The following is a 10,412-nucleotide window of genomic DNA, read 5'->3' as shown; positions in this document are numbered from 1 at the left end:
TGGTGTATTACATTAATTGATTTTCTTATGTTGAACCATCCTTGCATACCTGGGATGAATCCTACTTGGTCATGGTGTATAATTCTTTTAATATGCTGCTGGATTTGATTTGCAAGAATTTTGTTGAGGGTTTTTGCATCTATATTCATAAGAGATTGGTCTTTAGTTTTGTTTTGTTTTTTTTTTTTTTTTTGTTTTTGGTAATATCTCTGTCAGGCTTTGGTATGAAGGTGATGTTGGCTTCATCAAATGAATTAGGTAGCTTTCCCTCCTTTTCAATTTTTTTTGAAGAGTCTGAGCAGGATTGGTACTAATTCTTTCTGGAATGTTTGGTAGAATTCACATGTGAAGCCATCTGGTCCTGGACTTTTCTTTTGGGGGAGCTTCTTAATGACTGATTCAATTTCTTTACTTGTGACTTGTTTGTTGAGGTCGTTAATTTCTTCTCAAGTCAAGTTAGTTGTTCATGCCTTTCTAGGAAGTTGTCCATTTCATCTACATTGTCAAGTTTATTAGCAGGAAATTGTTCATAGTATCCTCTCATTACTTCCTTTATTTCTGTGGGGTCAGTGGATATGTCTCCTTTTCCATTTCTGATTTTATATTTTGCATTCTCTCTCTTCTTTTTGTCAACCTCACTAAGAGTCCATTAATCTTATTTTCTCATAGAACCAATTTCTGGTTTTGTTGATTTTCTTTATTATTTTCATGTTCTCAATTTCATTTATTTCTTCTCTAATCATTATTTCTTTCCTTTTGCTTGCTTTGGGGTTAGTTTGCTGTTCTTTCTCTACTTCTTCCAAGTGGACAGTTAATTCCTCGATTTTTGCCCTTCTTTTTTGATACAGGCATTTAGGAAAATAAATTTCCCTCTTAGCACTGCCTTTGTGCATCCCATAAATTTTGATACATTGTGTTTTCATTTTCATTTACTTCGAGATATTTACTGATTTCTCTTGTAATTTCTTCCTTGACCCACTGGTTGTTTAAGAGTGTGTTGTTGAGCCTCCACATATTTGTGAATTTTCTGGCACTCTGCCTATTATTGATTTCCAACTTCATTCCTTTATGATCTGAGAAAGTGTTTTGTATGGTTTCAATCTTTTAAAATTTATTGAGACTTACTTTGTGACACTGCATGTGGTCTATCCTTGAGAGTGATCTATGAGCACTTGAGAAAAAGGTATATCCTGCTGTTGTGGGGTGCAGTGTTCTATAAATGTCTGTTAAGTCCAGCATATTTGTTGTATTATTCAAATTCTCTGTTTCTTTATTGATCCTTTGTCTAGATGTTCTGTCCATTGATGAGAGTGGGAATTGAAGTCTCCAACTATTAAGGTAGATGTGCCCATTTCTCTTTTCAGCGTTTGCCACATGCATTTTGGAGCATTCTGGCTCAGTGCACATATATTTATGATTGTTAAGTCTTCTTGTTGAATTGTTCCTTTTATTAATACATAGTGTCCTTCTTTGTCTCTTTTATCTGTTTTACATTTGAATTGTAATTTGTTGGATATTAATATAGTTACTCCTGCTCTTTTCTGATCATTATTTGCATGGAATATCTTTTCCCAACCTTTCATTTTCAACCTGTGTTTATCCTTGGGTCTAAGATGCATTTCCTGTAGACAGCATATAGATGGGTCCTGTTTTTTAATCCATTCTGCCAGTCTATATGTTTTGATTGGGGATTTTAATTCATTAACATTTAGTGTTCTTACTGTAAAAGGGCAGTACTTTCTTCTACCATTTTCCTTTTTGGATTTTATATGTCATATCTAATTTCCCTTCTTTTTACTTTTACTGTTAGTCTTCATTTCTACACTCTTCTCCACACCTCTCTCTCTCGTCTCTTCATATCTGTCTCTAGTGCCCCCTTTAGCATTTCTTGCAGAGCCGGCCTCTTGATCACAAATTCTCTCAGTGATTTTTTTGTCTGAAAATGTTTTAATATCTCCTTCATTTTTGAAGGACAGTTTTGCTGGATATAGACTTCTTGGTTGGCAGTTTTTCTCTTTTAATAATTTAAATATATGATCCCACTGTCTTCCTGCCCCCATGGTTTCTGGTGAGAAATATACACATAGTCTTACTGGGCTTCCCTTTTATGTGATGTATTGCTTTTCTCTTGCTGCTTTCAAGGTTCTCTCTTTCTCTCTCTTTTTTTTAATCTAAAATATTTTTTATTTTCTTAAATGGCAATTAATATGTAATTTCATCTTGTTTACTTCATTTGCCTTATAATACAGCCAAATTGAATTACAAGATTTTTGTTGTTCATGACATATTTTTTACCACTTGTGCCCTATTCATAATCAGTTTTCCTTCTCCAGAATTCCTTGCTTCCCATTATCTTCAAAAGTGAAAATGTTACCATGTTTCATTAGCCTCCTAAATTGGCAGTTGTCCATGATGTTTTACCCTGCCACCATTTTCTTAGAGACTTAATTTTAACTCCTCCTTTGTCTGACCTCCATAATTCTTTAGCTGAGCCTCCTTTAAAACTTACATTATTTTATACTAATAAGTGAATGAGCAATTTTAAAATGTAAATCAAGTACACTGAACATATATTTGTGATGTAAGGTCAAGAGAAAAAGTAGATGTTAAAATTTTATGTAATTATTACTGCAAAAATAAATGTGCAGATATAATATAATGCTGGGTATTATTATTATTGCTAAAAATAAATGGATCCAGGGTGCATGGGTAGTTCAGTGGGTAGAATGCCTGCTTTTTTTAAAAAAAATTATTTATTTATTAATTAAAAAAATTAACAAACGAGCTAAAACATTAATATGTGATCATTTCATTCTACGTATATAATCAATCAGTAATTCACAGTATCATCACTTAGTTGCATATTCATCATTTCTTAGAACATTTGCATAAATTCAGAAAAAGAAATAAAAAGACAACAGAAGAAGAAATAAAACAAAAACAGAAAAAAAAAGATTATACATACCATACCCCTTACCCCTCACCTTCATTGATCAATAGCATTTCAAACTAAATTTATTTTAACATTTGTTCCCCCTATTATTTATTTTTATTTCATATGTTCTACTCATCTGTTGATAAGGTAGATAAAAGGAGCATCAAACACAAGGTTTTCACAATCACACAGTCACATTGTGAAAGCTATATCATTATCAATCATCATCAAGAAACATGGCTACTGGAACACAGCTCTACATTTTCAGGCTGTTCCCTCCAGCCTCTCCATTACATCTTGAATAACAAGGTGACACCTACTCAATGCATAAGAATAACCCCAGGAAAACCTCTCGACTCTGTTTGGAATCTCTCAGCCATTGACACTGTCTCATTTCACTCTTCCCCCTTTTGGTTGAGAAAGTTTTCTCAATCTCTTGATGCTGAGTCTCAGCTCATTCTAGGGTTTTTCTCAATCCCTTGATGCTGAGTCTCAGCTCATTCTAGGGTTTTTCTCAATCCCTTGATGCTGAGTCTCAGCTCATTCTAGGATTTCTGTCCCACGTTGCCAGGGGGGGGCCACACCCCTGGGAGTCATGTCCCACGCAGAGTGGGGGAGGGTGGTGAGTTTGCTTGTTGTGTTGGCTGGAGAGAGAGAGGCCACATCTGAGCAACAAAAGAGGCTCTCTTGGGGGTGACTCTTAGGCCTAAATTTTAAGTAGACTTGACCTATCCTTTGTGGGGTTAAGTTTCATATGAACAGACCCCAAGCCTGGGGGCTCAGCCTATAGCTTTGGTTGTCCACACTGCTTGTTAGAATATCAAGAATTCAACCTGGGGAAGTCGCATCTCTCTCCGTTCTCACCATTCCCCGGAGGGGGCTTTGCAAATACTTTTCCACTCGCTGATCTAATCCCTCTGGGATTAATTGGGGCATCACTCTGAACAAACCAACAAAATCTCATGTCCTACCTGAGATTCCAAGTACTTATGGTGTTCAGTCAAACTATCTACATGTTATATTAGGAAATGCACTAGTCAAAATATAAATTTTGTACTAAATAAACATTTTTTGCTTTAGTCTCACACATAAAGTAAGATTTTAAAATATTAATTACCATCTATTCGGCACCCTGCAGTAATGACATTTCTTTGTTCTTCCTCATGCAAAAACATTTTTAAAATTTGTACATTTAGTCACTATTATTATACACTCTAGGCATTCCTAGGTTATACCATCTCAATCTTTAATGACTATCTTTCTGATTTCATTTAAGCCTCCAGCCCTCCTCCCTCTATCATTCTCACATGCAGCTTCATTCAGTGTTTTCTCTTTCTCTTTGACATCTGACGTTCTGATTAGTAAGTGTCTTGGAGTACATCTATTTGGATCTATTCTGTTTAGGGTATGCTGCACTACTTGGATCTGCTATTTTTAGTCTTTCACAAGAGTTGGAAAATTTTCAGTGTTAATTTCCTCATTGTTTTCTCTCCTCCTTTTATCTTCTCTTCTTCTTCTGGGACACCCACAACACATATATTTGTGCACTTCATGTTGCCATTCAATTCCCTGAGTCCCTGCTCATATTTTTCCATTCTTTTCCCTATATTTTCTTTTGCTTGTCAGATTTCAGATATCCCATATTCCAGTTCACTAATCCTATCCTCTGCCTCTTGAAATCTGACATTGTAGATTTCCATTGTTTTTTTTCATCTCTTCTACTGTGCCTTTCACTCCCATAAGTTCTGTGATTTGTTTATTTCAGAATTTTGATTTCTTCTTTCTGTTCATCCCTTGCCTTCTTTATATCCTCCCTCAATTCACTGATTTGATTTTTGATGAGGTTTTCCATGTCTGTTCGAACATTCTGAATTAATTGTTTCAACTCCTATATCTCATTTGAATTGTTGGTTTGCTCCTTTGACTGGGCTATATCTACAGTTTTCCTAGTATAATTAGTGGTTTTTTGCTGGCGTCTAGGCATTTAACTATGTTAATTAGTTTATTCTGGAGATTGTTTTCACTTTTTTTTACCTAGGATTTTCTTGCTGGATGACTTTGTTGTCTATCTGTTCTTTGACATTCAGTTCAGCTTATTCTGGACCTCTAGCTCAGGTTTTGTATAACAGTTCAGAATTTTTCAGTTCTTGTTTCTTGTTTCTTGCCCTGCCTGTATGGTGCCTTTTCTCCCCCCATAGGAGGCTCTACTTAGGTATTATAGATCCCAGCCAGATTTTCGCAGACCAATCTGGCCTCTTGTCAGGAGGAAAGAGTCACCTGTGTCAGTTTTCCCTGAGGGTGAGACCCAGCAGATCGTAAGACTTTCCTATGAAGCCTCTGGGCTGTCCGTTTTTCTATCCTGCCCGGTATGTGGCACTTGTGTGCCTGCAGGTCCCACCAGCATAAGGTGATGTGGTACCTTTAACTTCAGCAGACTCTCCCTACTGGGGGTGTGGTGGAGACAGAGGAGAGGTTGTAGGCTGGTTTTAATCGCTCCACTTTCCAGACCCTGGGGTCTGAACTCCTTAAGGGAGGGAATCCACCTGAGTTGGGCCCCACCCCTCTCCTGGGGAAGGCACAGGCTCCAGACAAACACTCAAACAAGCTTAATTCTGCTTATGCCTCTGGCAGTGGAGCCTGAGAAGCCTTGCAGCTGTATCCAAAGAACAGTCAAACTATGGAAACACAGCCACCAAAATGAAAGAGAAAAATCTTTTTCAGAACAGGACCCCCATTCCTCGGGTTTGCCAATCAAGGGTTTAAGTAGGTACCTTGCTCTGTATATCTCTAGGTCCTATGTGCCCCTTCTTTTCCTTCAGGGCCCAGACCATTTCAAATCCAAAAAAAACCTGTTTTCTTTTTTTTTCCTTTCTTTTTCTGTCAGCCCTGCCTCTTCTGAGCCAGGGCAAAAACCAGCAACCTCTGCTTTTACTTGAGGTTCAGCTGAGCTGGGGACCTATTTTAGGTAGTAAGAATTTGTGAATAAATTCCACAACTGGAGTTTAGTTGCGCTCAGCCCCTGCTACTGGTAAAATCCCTTTCCTTTCCCCTCTGGGAAGCAGCCTATGGGGGAGGGGTGCCGGCTGCCATGGCTTGGGGGACTCACGGTTACGGGGGAGCTTGTAGCCGGTCCAGCTGGTCCAGACTGGGGTATGCTGTGTGTCTGGTCACTGACATGGCCCCAGCAATTGTTCTGTACTGTTACTGGCTATTTGTTAGCTACTCTGGAGGACAAATTAAATCCCACACCTCGCTAAGCCGCCTTCTTGGCCAATTTTAAGGCCTCTTGGATACATGATCCAAGATGACATTGATACCAAGGAACTTAGCTTCATCAAGGATCCGCTAGTAGAGAGGAGGTGTATGGGGTCCAGATTATAAATGAAGGGACCAGTAGTCAGTTCCTCAATTCCCAAATATGTCATTGGAAAGGATACACTTGATAGTTGACAGAACTCCCTCGATGGTTCCTTAGCCTGTGGAACAAGAGCTGTCGTAAGGGGGAGGGCCAGGTAGAAGCCTCTGAACTGTCCTCCGCCCTGCCCAAACCAGTAAATATACGACACTCCTGAGGGGCGGGGTAAGGTAGGGACAGTGGGCCTTAATAACCTAAAGGATGCAGGAATGGCAGCCCCCTCATATGTCCATTTAATTCAAGTCTGGCCCTGACAAAAAACCAAAGCTGGAGGATGAGTGTTAACTACTGTGAACTCAGCTTCTGTCGAAGTGGGGTGCAGCATGTGGATGCAAGGAAGAATGAAGTTCACCTGCCCCCAGGTCCTTTAGGGTTCTGGAGAGACTGCTCTAGGGGGAAGTCCTCCCATTGGGTTAGCTGGGGTTCTGCACCTGGTCTTCCTTGTCCTTCAGCTTTAGTCAAAGGAATGATGTTTGACTCTCCCTGAAGTCACTCCAAGTGACCTGGGGAGATCGTGCTTCCTGCCCCCTCTAAGCTCTTAGAGCCTGGGGGGGGGGGGGGGCCAGCTCCCAGAAGGGAAAGGGTGCTTCCACCAGGGGGAGCACACAAGCCTCCATTACGCTGGAAGCCGTGGCTGTGGCTGTGGCCAGGTCTCCTCAGGCTTCTTGTTCCACTAGAACAGAGGCAAAGAGTTGCTCTCCCAACAGGGCAACTGATGGGTTGACCTTAGGAGCTGTGGGGCTACTGTAACAGAGTGTGGGCGAGGACCAGTCACTCTGGCATCAGCTAATTTACTGGGGTGTCCCTGGGGACTCATTGTGCACAATTCTGATGGCACATGGGTAAGTGCATACTTCAGAGGGGGCACAAGCAGGCTCTAGCTAGCATGTGCCATTATTAGTGACGCTCAGTTTAATCCATGCGTTAATGCTGGACAACAGCACACTACCACTCCGGGAGTCAGAAAGACAACAAAAGTTCTCCATCGTCAACGTGTTTGCTTTTCCCCCTTTGCAATTAGCAATAACCTGAAAATAAGTGGTCCCAGATGGGAAACCAGAATTGTTTAAGCATACAGTAATGTCCATTAATGATTCTTGCTTGAATCAGTTTATTCTATTGGGAGTCGAAAATGTCTTGTCATTTCTTCTACATACATTAGCTAACATTCTTTTATAATGAAGAGCTTTCTCTCACTAACCAAGATGAACTGATATTCCTCTTAAAAAGGCAGGGCAATGCTTAATTCTTTTTCCTTACTTACTATTTCTCAGGTTTAACAGTCATCTACAATGGGGCAGGTGCTTTTTTTCCTTTTTTGAGTAACTGATGGATGCATAGAATTTTATCACTTTTATAGTCAATCTCCAGGTCCTCAAATTTGTCCCAGATTTGGCCATTGGCAGCCCCTCCCACATGGATACAGGTCATTTTGTATTGGTTTTCTTCCTATCCAATACTTGACATAACATTGCTATGAGTGTCTTCATAATAATCACTTTTAATGACTCCTAATCATTCTATAAACCAATTTCCAATAACTAGACATTTAGAAGTAAAAAAAACATTTTTTTCTTCAGGTATTTTTAGCTACATTGAGGATCAGGGCACCACCATCATGGTGGAATTAAGACTAGACAGTATTTTTAAAAGTAAAAATAAGCACAGCAATCATTGCATCTAAACTTGCCCCTATAATCCATTCTGCTCCCTGTAGCCAGACTCCACTGCAAATGCAAACCCAAAATCTCAGGAGAAGGGTGGTAGTTGTAAATGTGGGGCACAGGCCGTGTGTGGTCTTCCTGCCAGGCTGGCCTGACTTCAATTCTTTGCTTGCAGCAGGCTTTTCCCACCCCTTTGTGGCTCCTATAGGTCTTTGTGGGCTAAGAGATGGCACATTCTTGAAACCCAGATGAATTGATAATCATAATAGCTAACATTTATTAGTGAAGGAAAAAACTGAATTTAGCCTGAGATTGTATCCTTATCTGTACAGTGAAGGGACGGAGAATGTGATAACCTCCACAGCCAGTACTATGTGATTCTAGGTACATGTAAATTACGAACCACCTTTAACCTCTTCACTCAAGAGTCATTTGATGGCTAAGAAAAAAAATGGGAAATCACTATTCATATTTGACTACCAAAAATGTACTGGGTGATGATCAGAGAACAGAATCAATTTTAAAAATAATCTAAACAATCAAACAAAGAATGAGATCTGGGAGGGGATGATCGATGGCTCCAGAAAAGGGAGTGGGAGTAGGAGCCCTCTGCAACCCCTCACCTTTCCCCAGTGCCGGAACTAAGGTTTAAGAAGGTCCTGGTCCTCAGTCTTGGGATCTACCAGTTTCAGGTGAACTTGCCAGTCAGGTACTTCACGTGATACCGAATTTAGCATTCAGATAATAAGCTCAGATAACCTCTCTGCTGACTTGGACATCCCTGACAGACTATACTGCTGAAAACCTATCTGGGAGGCCCACGGGAAGTCCACGGCAAAGAGGCAAGAATAACTTTCTGACATCCTGGAGGACTGTCGTCCTTTCCTGTAGACTGGTGTCTACTGTAAGGAAGGAGAAAATCTCAGAACTTTCTAATTACTTAATAGGCTTATCAGTTTGTGAAAGATCAGAGTGTTTGACAAAGCAAAGAAAATCAGTGAATACATGCTGAGGCTCATATTTTATAAGGTGCTCATGAGGCTTGGAGCAGAGGAGCTGGCCCTCCTGAACTTAAATTTCCCCATTTATGAAAACAGTGCTAAAGGTTATTATAGAAGAGAGAGCTCACAATCTCCCCTCCCCTCACAGTTACAGGAGTCAATTAGTGCTTGCTGATCACTTTTTGAGATTAAGGATAATGGATGGAAAAAGAGGGTCTTTACTGCATCCACCTGGATTAGAACTAAATCTTTCCAATAGCTTTAAATTTTTAAAAATTATAATGCAAGCTCATTAAAAAAGTTAGAAAAGTATAATTTTATAATAAAGATCAGTCATAATTACACTCCCAAAGAACAGCTGGAGAAACAAATCTTTACCAGCCTGTGCCCTGTTTCCTGGTCCAAGTTCTGTATTTTTAGCCCTAGCCTTAGAACTTCTGCTGCCCTCTATTCCAGCATATTCTGGCTTCTTCTTTTAGATGTTACTGATTATAACTGTTTATCCTCATCCATGTCACATGTATTGAGCATCTTCTGTGTGTACCTGAAAACACCTATTGATCCCCAGGAAAATAGCAATTATTTGTTTGCTTTAAACAGGCTTTCTCAACTTTGGTACAACTGACATTTTAGATGGTTATTCTTTATTGTGAAGGGCTATTCTAGGCATTATAGGATGTTTAGCAGCATCTCTGGCTTCTACCCACTAGATGACAGTAGCACCACCCCGTAAATGTCTTCTGACTTTGTCAAATGTTCCTGGAGGACAAAATCACCTCCTGTTGAGAACCAGTGCTCTAAGGACAGACAGGCCCATATGTGGTCCCCAGAAACTACTCACCACCACCTGCTACTACCTGATTCAATGCACAGAGAGAAATGGACAACTCTGACTTGGAAGTAACGCAACACATTTCCAACTAAGGCAGTGGATTCTCTCTAAAGTTAATGACTCACCACCATCCCTATACCTGTCAGCATTCCCTGGACTCTTGCCAGACATCCCTCTGCAAGGCAGCTCCAAATATGCATGGATCCACGCTTTTTCCTCTTCCCTCCAAATATTTATCTATTGGTTTCACTTTATTAAGATTTGCAGACGTTATATTTTATTCTATAATTTTACCTCTCCTATGATGTCTAAACATACAAATAATTAAAAATGAAACCATTAACATGATCATGTAAGAACCAAGTGGCGTGTCTGAACCCAGAGGGAAAAATATATACTATGTCATTAACATTTTGACACTTGAAAGAGAATCTTCCAAGTATCCACATGCAGTGGATTACCTTTTATGCATTCTTTCAAATTCCCTTTACTTTTCTTGCTCACAGTCACCTAACATTGTTTTGAATATTCCATGCCATCTTCTTCCCTTATATTCCTAAAATTT

This window comes from Tamandua tetradactyla, chromosome 2 (genome assembly GCF_023851605.1).
Source record: "Tamandua tetradactyla isolate mTamTet1 chromosome 2, mTamTet1.pri, whole genome shotgun sequence".
Classification (NCBI taxonomy): domain Eukaryota; kingdom Metazoa; phylum Chordata; class Mammalia; order Pilosa; family Myrmecophagidae; genus Tamandua; species Tamandua tetradactyla.
Note: the sequence above shows the minus strand (reverse complement) of the source record.